This window comes from Rousettus aegyptiacus, unplaced genomic scaffold (genome assembly GCF_014176215.1).
Source record: "Rousettus aegyptiacus isolate mRouAeg1 unplaced genomic scaffold, mRouAeg1.p scaffold_m13_p_6, whole genome shotgun sequence".
NCBI classification, from domain to species: Eukaryota; Metazoa; Chordata; class Mammalia; order Chiroptera; family Pteropodidae; genus Rousettus; species Rousettus aegyptiacus.
In genome coordinates, this window is record NW_023416309.1 from 20,125,470 (window position 1) to 20,140,222 (window position 14,753).

The 14,753-nt window shown below is 33.1% G+C and overlaps 1 long non-coding RNA gene across 1 annotated transcript in view; it reads right to left on the bottom strand.

Annotated features, from left to right (window-relative positions):
* Positions 1 to 441: 441 nt before the first annotated feature.
* The window catches only part of LOC118603907, a 70,479-nt gene continuing 56,167 nt past the window's right edge, over positions 442 to 14,753 (bottom strand). The window contains exons 2-3 of the long non-coding RNA XR_004951468.1: positions 2,710 to 2,750; positions 442 to 638 (exon numbers count right to left, since the gene is read on the bottom strand). This is a non-coding gene — a long non-coding RNA (uncharacterized LOC118603907). The remainder of the gene's footprint in view (positions 639 to 2,709; positions 2,751 to 14,753) is intronic.

Below are 14,753 nucleotides of genomic sequence, written 5' to 3' on the forward strand. Positions count from 1 at the left end.
TTTAAATTCGTTGATATTAGACATATTTTAAATTTATGTTCAGAAAAATTTCATGAATAGCCAAGTCAACTTTAGAAAAAAAAGAATAAAGAGGGATTATTGTTCTTTTGACTATTAAGACACACTACAACAAAACCATAGCAATAAAAATAATTTGAAAATGCCATAAAAAATAAAAAAATTAGTCAAAATGAGTTGCAAACACATGCTGGCATATTATGTGATATTTAGAAGATAAATCATACACATATACACATAACAATACATAATAATATAGCTGGATCTTTAAAACTTAAAAGTTAGTTAAAGAAGAAACATTGATACACATCACTACATATGCATATATACACATGCATAAATCACAATATGTCACTGTGTATACTGAGATTATAATAGTAAGAAATTATATGTGTGTATACATGCATATGAATTATAGGCACTCAAAACAGCAATAGAAATTTTGCAATATCATATAAAACAATATAAGACACCTTAGAATGTATAATAGTTGTTTGTAACCAGCATAGGGGGAAACAGGGTAGAATATCATAATGAAACAAAATGAATGAATAAAAGAAAACCAAACTTACGAACCAAGCTAAGAGGGGACCATGCATGGGCCAATGATGATAATTTGCCTTGAAGTAAAAAAATACAAGTAACTCAAGTATCTGTTCCTTTTTCTCCCCAAATAAAATGAAATATTCTGAACCATCAAATTACTAACATTTTAGAAATCCATGCAGTGAGCCAAAACAAATAATGCCAGTGCAATAATATTCACTGTAGGATATAAGTAAGCAATCATTTTAATACCACAGAGCTAACATTAACATTCATGTGCATGGCAAAAAGGTGATATGGCAGAGCGTAGGCTATAGAAAAGGCCAGAATATAAAGGCCATAAAACCAAATATAGAAGATAGCACAGCAAACAATATGACCTCTCCATTTGTTTTTTAAAAGTCACTAGTTGTTAAATTTTACTGGATTTCTTTTGAAAATACTGAATAGGTAAAATGATGTTCCTTGATTTGATACAACACGGGACAAGGACAACTATCAAAGCTGCTGTGAATGAGGTCAATGAATGCTGTCTGATGTACTTGAAATTGAGTTTTATGTATAGAAAAAGTAGTTATAATCCTACTTTAAAATACCATTCAGTTTTTAAGTTAAAATTTTAATCTAGGTTTTTTTAAATAAAAGTTTAAAGTTTAACTTAAAAATTGAATTGCTCTACTTCAAATCAAGGGATTTTAATATCCAACTTTAAAGAGACTTTGATGTTTGGTTTCATTATGAAACTTAATTAATGAAGACCAATTAACATTTTTAAATGCTTTTGTAAATTTAACATATTAAATTTCTTTATAATTATTTAAATTGTTTGACTACCAAACTAAATCTTCCCAAAGACTAAAGTAAATCTTATAAACTGATTATATTAAACTTATAAATAAGCTGATTAGTCTTTCTTAAATGTTTCAACACTGTTTATAAACTTAGAACAATTTAAATATAAAACTATAACTCTAAATCACTTAGTTATTTATTTTCAGTTAAAATCAGAGATGTATTTTCTAGACTCTTTAGTATGAAATTTTCTTCATAAAAGAATTTAAAATACCAAATATGCACAGGTTATACAGAAACACAATAATAATGCTACAGTTTGGATTTATCTCATCCCTCTAACAATGATTTTATATTTCTCATGTCTGATATACACTTACCATTAGGGAAAAATAATATCTTGTCTTCTTATGATAAGCAAGTTGATGTTTCCATCTAATGCATTGGTTTTGTAACAATTTGAAAACTCCAGCTAGGATACTGTTCTAGATATTTTTCTCAACAAAAAGGACCACCCTAAAACCTATTACAAACATCATAAAAAAGAAATCTCACCTTTTTAAAGGGGATAAGCATTGAATCCATATCCTTGGATTTAACTCATAAATCTTCAAACTATAGTAAAATTATCCCTAATATTATTCACTATTCCAGTTGCAGTATATGTTTGACTCTCTAGCTCTAAGAAACTTTCACATTGACATAATTTTGCATAACCTCATTCTAATTTTGGCATTAGAATTCATAGTCATTCTACTGAGTAATGAATAATCACAGTCCATTTGTCTTTGAGAGTCTGTTCAGGAGTAGAATTTAAGTCTGGGACATGCCAAAGTTCTGACATATAGCCAAGAAACAGTCATGAGGGCAGTAAGACCAAAGAGAATCTGGGCTCTTCACTTCAGAATAGGAGGGATATACTCCCAAAATAGAAAAGGGTTTTAGATTCTGGACATTCAAAAATAACAAATGTTTATTATAGTCTTTCTATTTCCTATATCCCATTGTGTTTCTTCATTGTTGTTCCAGTTCTCTCCGCATATTATGTCCAAAACTTGTGATATTTCCTATTGACTGGACAAATTCTTATGCTGGCTCTTCTCTATAGCTGTATTTCTCCCTATTCATTTTATGTTCATATAGTCTAATGAAATGGGATAGTTTACATTTTTCTTAACACATCCTTAAAATTTTTTGTTAGTGTCTGTCTTTTTTTTAATATTATAAATTGAAAATAAATAATCTAGTTTGTTTTTTAAAGCTGTCTCTTAATAGATGACATAATAGGATGGAGAGCAACAAGAAAGTCAGTGAAAAGGAAATAGAATGGTTTAGGAAAGACGTAACAGTCACCTGCTCAGGCAATACAAATCCATGTTGAAGTTCTCATTAACCTAAAAAATAAAAAAATAAAATTTTTAATCTGAAATACAAGGACCATATAATTAAATTTTAATATGGTTAAATGTAACCAAATTGGACATATCTACTATATTTTGCCACTATGTTTTGTTTGTGTGATAGAGGTGTCCTTTCTTTAAAAAATATGGGTTAGGGATCAAGATAGCGGACTAGGTAAAAGCAGGATTCACCTCCTATGAGGTCCATATTAAAATTACAACCAAATTATGAAATAATCAAAGTGGAGAATCACCTGTCATCCAGCTAATCATACTGTGTAGTCTGATAACATAAAGAAGGAGCCACATCAAAGCTGGTAGAAGGGGCGATGTTGTGAATTGGTCTCATACTTGCAGGTGGCAGTGGAATATGGAGAGCAAGGCTGCAGAAACCCCCTGAAGGAGAAAGGGGTCCTAGCCCCAAATGGGGCCTCCACAGTTCATGGAAGAGGAGTTCCCCAAAAATATGACTTTAAAAAGCAGAGGGGATTCTAGCCACCCAGGTTAGTTGGAAGAAAACTGAAATCCCAGATGCCCCTTTAAACAGCCCACACATAGGCTCTCTCACCTGTGGACACACTCTGGGTGCCAGCAGTGGGACAGAGGCTCAGGAAAGATTCATATGGGGAAAGACTGCATTTCCTGGTACAGGAAAGAGGGGCGGACAGGTGGCTGCCATTGTGCCTTAATAGGGACATGCCCTACTGGGAAGACTGCAGACTGGGCAGCAAAACTGAGGCTGTATTGGCCTGAGGGCCTTTGTCTCCCTGAGATCATGCCCCAAACAATCCACAAAGTGCCCACAGTCCATTGACAGGCAGAAATTCCTGCCCTGCCCCTATCCATGGTTGCGCTTTCTGCACAGGCGACAAACCTCAGCTAATGCAGTGAGCAAATTTCAAGAAACACAGTGACAGATACTGCTACCAGCACAAGATATAATATCACTTAGGCAGATTGCAGGGGTTTGTGGGCCCATCTCAGACAGCAGTGGGTCTCACATGTTATGTGACTTTTGCAGGAGCCCATGGTCCCAGAACTGGGAGCAAATCTGGTGCTATATAGGCCAGATGGCCATGCGCATCACTGAAATGCTGACCCACCTAATCTACAAATTGCCTATGGCAAGCCTGTTCCCAGGCAACCCAGCCCCATCCTGTGCTTTCTTTGGAACACAAATTTAACAGCATAAAACAGCTCTCAGTTCATGCAGCCCATACGAAACCTGTGCATCTGGGAGAAGCTTTTGATGGCAGGTCACAAACCCATGCCCATGAGTTTTAGTAATTCTTGAACAGATTAGGTGTTTGCAGGCCTGAGGTGGGCAGCGACTGGCCTTGCTGCAACCTGAAACTTGTACAGAGAGTCACAGAGACAGTACTGGCATATAAACTGACACTGCAGTAGTAGGGGAAAATTTTCTCAAGATATCCAGGTGACTCCCTGGGTCCCTGTACCACCCAAAGGACATATCATCCAGAGGTTCTTCCAGTTGAGGACTCTTATGGGCAACTGACAGGCAGACTCAGGTCTTGAGGCGCACTGGTGCTTCTGTTAAACTGCTCCAGGCCTGGTACTGAGGTAACTGGACCACGACCTACAGCATTGTCTCTTCTATGTACCTATAGATCCAGCATAGGCAGCAACAATCTACTGTTTGCTTTGAAGCTCTCACCAGGTAGCCCCGAACAATCAAAGGCAGCAGCTGACTTCGGCCTACTGGGGAGCTCCTCTAAAAGGGCTGCAAAACTAACACACCAGAGGCTGGCACTAGACCATAACAGAGGAACTCCTGACTATAAGTGGCACATCCCAAAGGATGGTCTCAACAAGTATACAAACCTGTTAGGACAAATTCCACTCAGTGAGGTCAGTGCCCACATAGCAACTCTTACCCTGTGGGTGCAGTCAATTCCCACAATTAGTCAGCCTGAGCATTAATCCCATCCACTGATGTACCAACACCAATAAAGGCTTAGCTACAATAGAAGATCACATACAATCCACAAAAAATCACATCCAGAACCCTCAGCACAGGTGGTTAGGGAGAATGTGCCACTGGGCCACACCTTACACATAAGACCATCTGGCCAAGGCTGAGAGACAAAACAAATCTTCCTAACGCATAGAAATGAACACGGAGAGGCAAATAATAATTAAAAAAATTGAAATAAAATAAAATAAAATAAAATAAAATAAAGAAATGTCACAAATGAAACAATAGGAGAAAACTCCAGAAAATAAGCTAAATGAAATAGAGGCGAGCAACTTACTAGAGACAAAGTTCGAAATAATGATATTAAGAATGCTCAATGAACTTAGGGAGAGAATGGATGAGCTCAATGAGAACCTCAACAGAGAAACAGTAAGCATAAAAAAGGACATAGAAAACATAGAAAAGAACCAGACAGATATGAAGAATTCAATAATTTAAATGAAGACTACACTAGAAGTATTCAACAGTAGACTGGATGAAGCAGAAGAAAAAATCAGCAAACTGGAATACAAGTAACAGAAAACTTCAATTGAAATAGCAAAAAAAAAAAAAAAAAAGAATGAAAAAGAAAAAAAAGAGACCTCTGGGACAACATAAAGAGTAATAATATCTGCATCAAAGGAGTACCAGGAGAAGAGAAAGAGCAAGGGATTGAGAATCTATTTGAAAAAATTACAGAAAACTTTCCTAACCTGGAAAAGTCCAGGGAGCACAAATAGTCCTAAACAAGAGGAATTCAAACAGACCCATACTAAGACACATCATAATTAAAATGCCAAAGATCAAAGAGAAAGAGAAAATCTTAAAAGCAGTAAAAGAAAGGTAGCTAGTTACCTACCTACAATGGTATCTCCATAAGATTGTTTGCTAACTTTTCAAAAGAAACTTGGCAGGCCAGAAGGATTGACAAGAAATATTCAAAGTTGTGAAAAATAAGAATCTACAACCACGAATAATCTACCCAGCAAGGCTTTTGATTAAAATGTAAGGTGAGATAAAGAACTTCCCAGATACGGAAAAGCTTAAGGAATTCATCACCAATAAGCCAGTATTACAAGAAATATTAAAGAGACTTCTATAAAAAGAAGAGAAAAAAATTAATACAAATAATAAAATGGCAATAATTATGTATCTATCAATAATCACTTTAAATGCTCCAATCAAAAGACATAGGGTAGCCAAATGGATAAGAAAACAAGACCCAGGCATATGTGGTCTACAGGAGACCCACTTCAGATCAAATGACACACACAGACTGAAAGCAAAGGGATGGAAAAAGATATTTCACACAAATGGAAATGAAAAAAAAAAATGCCGGGGTAGCAATACTACATCAAACAAAAGAAACTTTCAAACAAAGGCTATAATAAGAGACAAAGGAGGGCATTGCAGAATAACAAAGAAATAAATACATCAAGTGGGCATAATCCTAGTAAACACATACATACTTAACATAGGAGCACTTACATACATAAAGCAATTATTGGCTGATATAAAAGAAGAGATCAACAGTAATACAATCATAGTAAGGAACTTTAATACCCATTGACACCAATAGACAGATCTTATAGATAGAAATCAACAAAGAAACAGTGGGCTTAAAAGACATACTAGATCAGATGTATTTAATAGATATTATCAGAGCATTTCACCCCAAAGAGGGAACAGAAAATCTTAACCAACTGATCACCATGAACAAAATTGAATCGGTAATCAAAAAACTTCCAAGAAACAAAAATCTTGGACCAGATGGTTTCATAGACAAATTTTACCAAAAATTCAAAGAATAATTAACACCAATTCTTCTCAAGCTATTCCAAAAATTTGAGAAGAGGGAAGTCTCTCTAACTCCTTTTATGAGGCCTCCATTACCATGTCCAAAATCAAAGACATCACACACACACACACACACACACACACGCACAAAAAAAAAAAAAAAAAACTATAGGCCAATATCTCTTATGAACATTGATGCAAAAATGTTTAAGGAAATATTAGTAAACTTAATTTAGCAATACATTTAAAATATCACACACCATGATCAAGTTGGATTTGTTCTTGGGATGCAAAGTTGGGGTAATACCTGCAAATTGATTAATGTCATACACCACATTAAAAATCAAAAGATAAAAATCATATGATCATATCAATAGATGAAGAAAAAGCATTTGACAAAATCCAGGATCAATTTATGATATAAACTCTCAGTAAAGTGGGAATACAGGGAACACACATAATATAAGCCACATATGACAAAACTACAGCTAACATCATACTCAATGGGAAAAGGCTAAAAGTATTTTCCTTAAGATCAGGAATAAGACAAGGATGCCTATTTTCACCACTTTTGTTCAACATTGTATTGGAAGTCCTAGCCACAGTAATGCGATATAAAAGAAAAATAAAAGGTATCCAAATTGTAAAGGAAGAAGTAAAATTGTCATTATTTGCAGATGACGTGATGCTATAAATGGAGAACCCTAATGATTACACACAAAATAAAACTGTTAGGATTGATCAATGAATTCAGTAAAGTAGCAGGATACAACATTAATAATCAGAAGTCAGTTGCATTTTTATAGACCTACGACGAACTTTCGAAAAGAGAATTAAGAAAACAATCCCATTTAAAATTATATCAAAAATGACAAAATAACTAGGAATTAAACAAAAGAGGTAAATAAACTGTTCTCAGAAAATTGTCATTTAAAAAAAAATTGAAGAAGATAAAAATAAATGGAAGCGTAAACCATGCTCATGGGTAGGAAGAATCAACATCATTAAAAATAGCCCTCCTACCCCAAACAATCTATAGATTCAATGCAATCTCTATCAAAATACCAATGGTATTTATCAGGGAGCTAGAACAAAGAATCCTAAAATTTATATGGAACCATAAAAGACCTGATAGCCACAGCGATCTTGAGAAAGAAGGACAAAGCTGAAGGTCTCACACTACCTAATATAAAACTACACTACAAGGCTACAGTAATCAAAACAGTATGATACTAGCATAAAAAAAACAGATACATTGATATGTGGAACAGAATAGAGAGTCCAGAAATAAATCCACATCTATACACTCATTTAATATATGATAAAGGAGGCAAAAGTATACAACGAAGTAAAGAGAGTCTCACTGATAAATGGTGCTGGGAAAATTGGACAGATATCAGGAAAAATAAAATAAAACTGAATCACCTTCCTATACCTTGTTCAAGAATAGACTCAAAATGGATTAAAGATGAGCAGGTTTAGAAAAACATGGTGGAGTGATAGATGTCCCCAGATCTCTCCCCTTGAAAAAACAATAAGTTAAAAATCTAAAAACAAAAATACACTCAAACTGCACACAAGCACATCTGAGCATGGGATCTGTGCATGAGAGCTACCACACAGGTCAGAACCCTGGGTGTTGGGCGGTGGACTGAGAGAAATAAAGAAGCTGACTCGCAAAGCCGCCAGAGCTCCCATAGGAGAAAGGGAAAGGGAAAAGTTGCTGCAAATTCTCTGAACAGCCCTGCCTGAAAGAGCTGTGAGTTACTTGCAGCCTGAGGCAGGACCCAGTCACCAGGATAGAAAGCAGAGAAGCAGGATGGCAGAGAAATAATAGTTGATTTTTACCAGCCACAGTTGCAAACCTGAGGCTGAGCCACAGCCCCCAGCCATCTACCCAAAGGGCACCTCCCCCCCACATCCTACGAGACCAAACACGACGCAGCCCAAGGGAATCTGAGCAAATGCTATCAAAACTGTTGCTAACACTGACAGAGATTGAGACTGAGAGTAGTGAGCATGATTAAACATCTATAAGAAAAAATAAAAAGGCATTATTAAGGCTTTATATAAAGCAGGGATCCAAGAGGCTTAGACACCACCTACTGGAAACCAAAAGAAAAACACCTTCTTTGCAACAGGATAAACAGAGATCTTTATATAATATATCTTTCTGGAAAAAAAAAAGAATACATTTCCATTAATGCCCAGGTGGAGAAATAGTCCATTAAACATCATACAACCAAGATGACAAAGAATCTCAGAAACAAAGAGAAAAATCTCCAGAAAATAAGCTGATAAACAGAACTATGAGACTTAAATGACAAAAAATTCAGAAGGGTATTTCTGAAAAAATTTAGTGACTTCCAAAATGAGTCATATCAACACATTCAGGAATTGGAAAACAACTAGATAAGCAGAAAGAGTTCTTTAGCAAGGAGACTGAAACCCTCAAAAAGAACAGGATAGATTTTCTGAAAAAAAAAAAAAAACAGTTGCAAAACAAAGTTGAAAAATGAAATAGCAAGCTTGAGAAATACAGTCAGTTAAATAGAGGAAAGAAACAGTGATATCGAAAGACAGAAATCTAGAAATAAATCAGAAGGAAAATGAGAGAAACTGAAAAATGAAAAATAATGAAAGAGAAATACAAGAACTAGCCGATAGCATAAGGAGAGGAAATATAAGAATAAAGGGCATTATCGAAGGTGAAGAAAAGGAGCAAGGATTAGAAACCATTTTCAGACAAATGGTTGAGAAGAATTTCCTGAATGTAAGGAATGAGCTGGAGCTTGGAACTCAAGAATTCAACGAAACATCCAATTATCTCAACCCGAAAAGTTCTTCGCCAAGACACAATGTATTAAAATGATCAAAAATCAACAATAAAGAGAATTCTCAAGGCAGTTGAGGAGAAGAAAACAGTAATTTATAAAGGAAAGCCCAATAGATTATCCTGGGATTTCTCAGCACAAACCTTACAAGCCAGAAAGTAGTAGAATAAAATATTCAAACTATTAAATGAAAAAAACTACCAGCCTAGAATAATGTATCCAGCTAAGCTCTCCTTTAGATATGAAGGAGAAATTAAGACCTTCTCAGATATACAAAAATTGGGGGAATTCTCTACTATGAGGCCTGCACTAAAGGAAATACTGAAAGGGGTCAGCTCACCTAAAACAAAATGACAAAAAAAAAAAAAAACATAATTAGGAGTAAGGTGACTATCAGGCAAATAGAAGCAGAGGCATGCAACTCTTACTAAGAACAGAGTATTACAGGCTTAAACAATAAGCAAGATAGTAATAAATGTTCAGCATACATAGGGGCAATTTGAGATGAAAATAACTTAAAAAAAAAGGATTCAAAGATCTGTATAGTTGTGATCAATCAAAGAACAAGTGTTGGTGAAGATGTAGAGAAAAGGGAACCCTCATACATTGTTGGTGGGATTGCAAATTGGTATAGCCACTATGGAAAATAGTATAGAGGTTCCTGAAAAAATTAAAAGTGGATGTACCTTTTGATACAGCAATTGAACTTCTGGGTATTTATCCAAAGAAAACCAAAACACTAATTCGTAAGATCTATACATTCTTATATTTTCATGGCAGCACAATTTACGTTGGCCAAGATATGGAAGCAACCTAAATGCCTATCAACAGATGATTGGTTAAAGAGATTATGGTTCATATATTCTATGGGATATTACTCAGCCACAAAAAAATAATAATAATAAAAATTAAATCTTACTATTTGCAATGACAGGGATGGACCTAAAGTTTATAATGCTGAGTGAAATAAGTCAGACAGAGAAAAATAAATAACACATGATTCCACATATATGCGTAATCTAAGGAACAAAAGGATAAACTAATTGAAAACGGAGTCACAAATATAGGGGACAATCTGGTGACAGCCAGAGGGGAGGAAGTTGAGGGCTGGGAGAAAGCAGTGAAGGGTTGAAAAAGTACAAATTAGTAGTTGAAAGATGGTCATGAGAATGAAGAGCACAGCATAGGAAATGCAGTCAGCAGTAATGTAATGGCTATGTGTAGAACCAAAGGGAAGATAATCGGGGGACTTGTTTCATAAATGTCTAATCAATGTACTATATACTTGAAACTAATAATAAAATAAAATAAAATGCTAAAAAATATGCCTAAGTATTTCAGGGCAATAAAATTCGATTCTTATTTGAGCCTGTGTAATAATTAACTATTTTACTCATTAATACCATGGGACACAATCCTCAAAGTGTAAGTTAAACATAAAGTAATATTGATGAAGGCATAATGAAACTTGAAGGAAAATTTAAAAAATATATATATATATGACAAGATACAATTTTTACAAATGTTTTTAATACTTTCACCTTTAATATATATTCCTAACAGAAAAAAATCAATTAGGCTTTTTATGTGAATTACCTCTTTTAAAAAATTACTACAGAAAATCTAAAATTTAGAGATAATAGTGGTTAAATTCTATTTTATAAGCTGAGGGTGGTCTCTACAACCAGTAGAAACAAAATATTTCAAAGCTTAGCATGATAATCTCAAGACTGATTCATGTTGCTGCAAATGGCAGTATTTTATCTTTTCTTCTGGCCAAGCAAAATAAGTCAGACAGAAAAGTCGAGAACCATATGATTTCGCTAATAGGTAGAATATAAAACTGAAAGCAACAAACAAGACAAACAAGCAAAACTTATAGTCTCGAGCAACAGTTTAGTGGTTACCAGAGGGAAAGTGGGGTGAAGGAGGCAGACAAAGGTAAAGGGGATCAAATATTTGCTGATGGAAGATTTGACTTTGGATGGGGAAAACAGAATGAAATATACAGATGATGTATTGTTGAATCGTATACTTGAAACCTACATCATTGCATTAACCAGTGTCCCCACTCAATAAATTTAATTAAAAAAAAAAATTCCAAAGGTAACAATAAATCTTCTGAAGGAGGGAAAGACCACAAAAGGATATTTTCAATTAATATTTATACTGTAGTTTTCTCTCTAACTAATGTTTTGATTTTCTACTTTTGCCTAAAGGTGATTTTATTTTATTCCATTCAGTTTTGTTATTAAGCACTTGACAGGATTTTTAAATGAAAATAAACAAGCCTACGCATTTAGGGAAGAATTTGCCCAGGTTCTATTTAGAAGAATATATAGAGTTAATCTAAATATTTGTGTGCTTCTACAAACCACCTTATGCCTACGAGTTAAAAACTGAAAAGCAAATGAATTAAAGAATTAAATGTACTTGTGAAAAGCCTGTTCTCTACTTATGGTTTCGTTGTTCAAGAACAAGGAGACTTTAGCTCTAAGCATCAGTTTTCTTATTTCTTAACAAATAATTATAATTGTTATTGAAAATGTTCTTCTGATTCTTGTTGAGAAATTTTTCAAGAGTATTAATATTCTAGGGCTTTAAAATAGATCTTTACTACATAATCCAAACAGCAATAGCGACTGCTGTTCAAGGAGAGAAACAATTCCTCTATAGACACAGAATCAGGTATCAGTTCTGAGGACATATATTAGAAAATAAGATGGAAAACTAAAAGTTTAGGAAATCAGGAATGGCTTGGAATATTAAATAAAGCAGCATTAGAATAAAGATCTTAGGCTGTGAGAAGGAAAAGAGTATTTAGTTTGCATTTATATTTCATTTGATTTTGATTGTGTGGTTCTAGGTCAGTTCCTTTGATTTAAGGGTACAGAGAAGACACTCTACAAGATGCAGCAATAAAAAAAATAATGTGTATGCCCAGCAAGACATTTATAAAAAAGGTATCTGAATTGGGACCAGAACTATCATGTTCACTATCTCCAACATATAGGATCAAAGCCTCTTAACTAAATATTGCAAAATTTATTTCCACTCCACAAAATTATAAAACTCATTTTTCTTTATCCAAATATTTTAGCATGTAGTAATGAACTTAAACAAGAGGACTGCTCAATTTACTGCCATTTTATGTACTTATTTAAAGTTAAAAAAATAGTTTTCTATGTTCATGATACCAAAGAAAATAACTATTTTGAAAAATATTAAAAATATCAGTTTTGATTTAATTATGCATGTACAAAGCAAAAGTTCCTACAGCTTCAAATCATATGTATTAATTCCTACATTTATTTAATGATTCATTCTATTAAGTATCTCTTTAGCAATAATATATATTGGTTACTATATCATATGTTAAAGATAAGTTGAATATATTGAAACAATATCAAAATTTTAGATTCAGACTAAAGTAGATTCAAATTTTATTTACTTTTTTTCTCTAGTTGTGCAGTTTTGGGCAAGTTGCTTAATTTTTCTTATTCTCAGGTTCTTTGTTTACAAAATGTTGATATAATATGTGCATTTTATTGGAGTATTGTAGAAATTAAATGAGATTATGCCCCCAAACAACATAGTTTTTAGAAAATGCTAAAAATATAATTATTCTTTCATTTATTATGAAAAAAAATATGGAATATCAATGAAAACGCAAAAGCAATTTACTTGTTGTGTATGTTATATGGAAAGATGATCAAGGGAAACCCTTTGGTAATAGAATTTATGTGACCTAGCTATAAAGGATACATGCATTAGATAAATTAGAATATGCAAAAAAAAATCAACCTAAAAACTCTTTAGCTTCCTGTAGTCTCCTCTTATTTGTCATAATTACCATCTTGAAAATCAGGCTTTGTTATATTTCCTATAAAAATGAGAAAATGAAAACTCAGGAAGGTTTAATAGTGCAGTCCAGTGGTTCTCAAACCATTAGTGGTGAAGGGCCAGTTACTTTTTACTTCCAATTCAGCAGGTACCAATATTTTTGTAACATATAATAGAACTTAACATATAAATGTAATAAAAATAAAAAACTTACATAATATATGTTAAATTGTATTATTAGATTAAGTAGTTATACAATTAGTTTTATAAATGTAGACAAAATAGGCAAAACATAGGGAAAAAGAAAATAATTATAAACTATATTTTATTTATTGAAAGTATATATGTAAATGATTAAGAGTTGCTATTACATATATAATTTTTGTTATTCCAATATTATAAGTAAATGAAAAGTTTTGAATTAAAAGTAATTCTTCATATTAAATGCCTATACACATTTTGAATAAACGATACATATATACCAATATTTAAAGTTTTTAATGTGACAAAGAATCTGAATTTCTACATGTTAATTTATTTAATTGAGGTTGGACCGATGACAATATTATTTGCAAAGAATAAATATTTAAATATATCAATGTTTGAACAATGATATTAGTAACCAATCTTACAAAAGTATGTTAATAGAAACAGAAGATATTTTTAAAAACCTTACAGCAAGCTCAATATATTTACCTTTAATTTTCATCCAAAATGATGCAAATTATGCTGTATTTTCAAAATTATCTTCAATTCTCATCAGTAGCCAGTTTCACCAATTTATCTTATAGAACTAATCACATAATTAAATTTAAATTATCTTGTAATGAAAGAAAGGAAATCTAGATCCATGAGTTTCCTATGTATGGGCTTCCTTTTGATGGAAAATAAAATGAAAATAATATATCAAATGGTTAAGGTGTTCATTAATAACTTTTTTGCAAATGTCCAACTTCAAGATCATCACACACCTCATTTGTAATTCTTAGATTATGAAATGTATTCTATCTGTGGACACTATTCTAAACTTAAAGCTTTTGTATGTGTCCTTGGTTTTATCTGCCACTGAAAATAGGTGAAATTTCTTCTATGCATGAGGTAATACATAATGAAAACTACCAAATATATTAGACAGATAAGCAAATCTAGCTGTTCAGTTCACTTCCTTTAAAAGCTGTGACAAAGCCATTTTTTATCTTGAGGAATTCAGAGTTTGTTCCATATTTCAAACACGCAACAAAACATTAATTTCAATCAACCAGCATATTACCACATGAAATACTAGTTGTTTATGATTATCTTCTATATTATCATATAATTAAAAGAACATTTTAAAATATAACACATAGTCTTTATAAAATTTACATCTAAACTAACCGTATAGACTGTATAGTTGACAGCTGACTTGCTATTGTTATTGTTTTGGCAATACTTTCACTGTGAAGATGTGGTGCATCAATTTACTTCTGGTTCAAGCTTCTTATTCTGGGTCACTACCCTGCAGAATATACTCCTATACAAAACTTAAATTCTAAACCCTATTTGTTG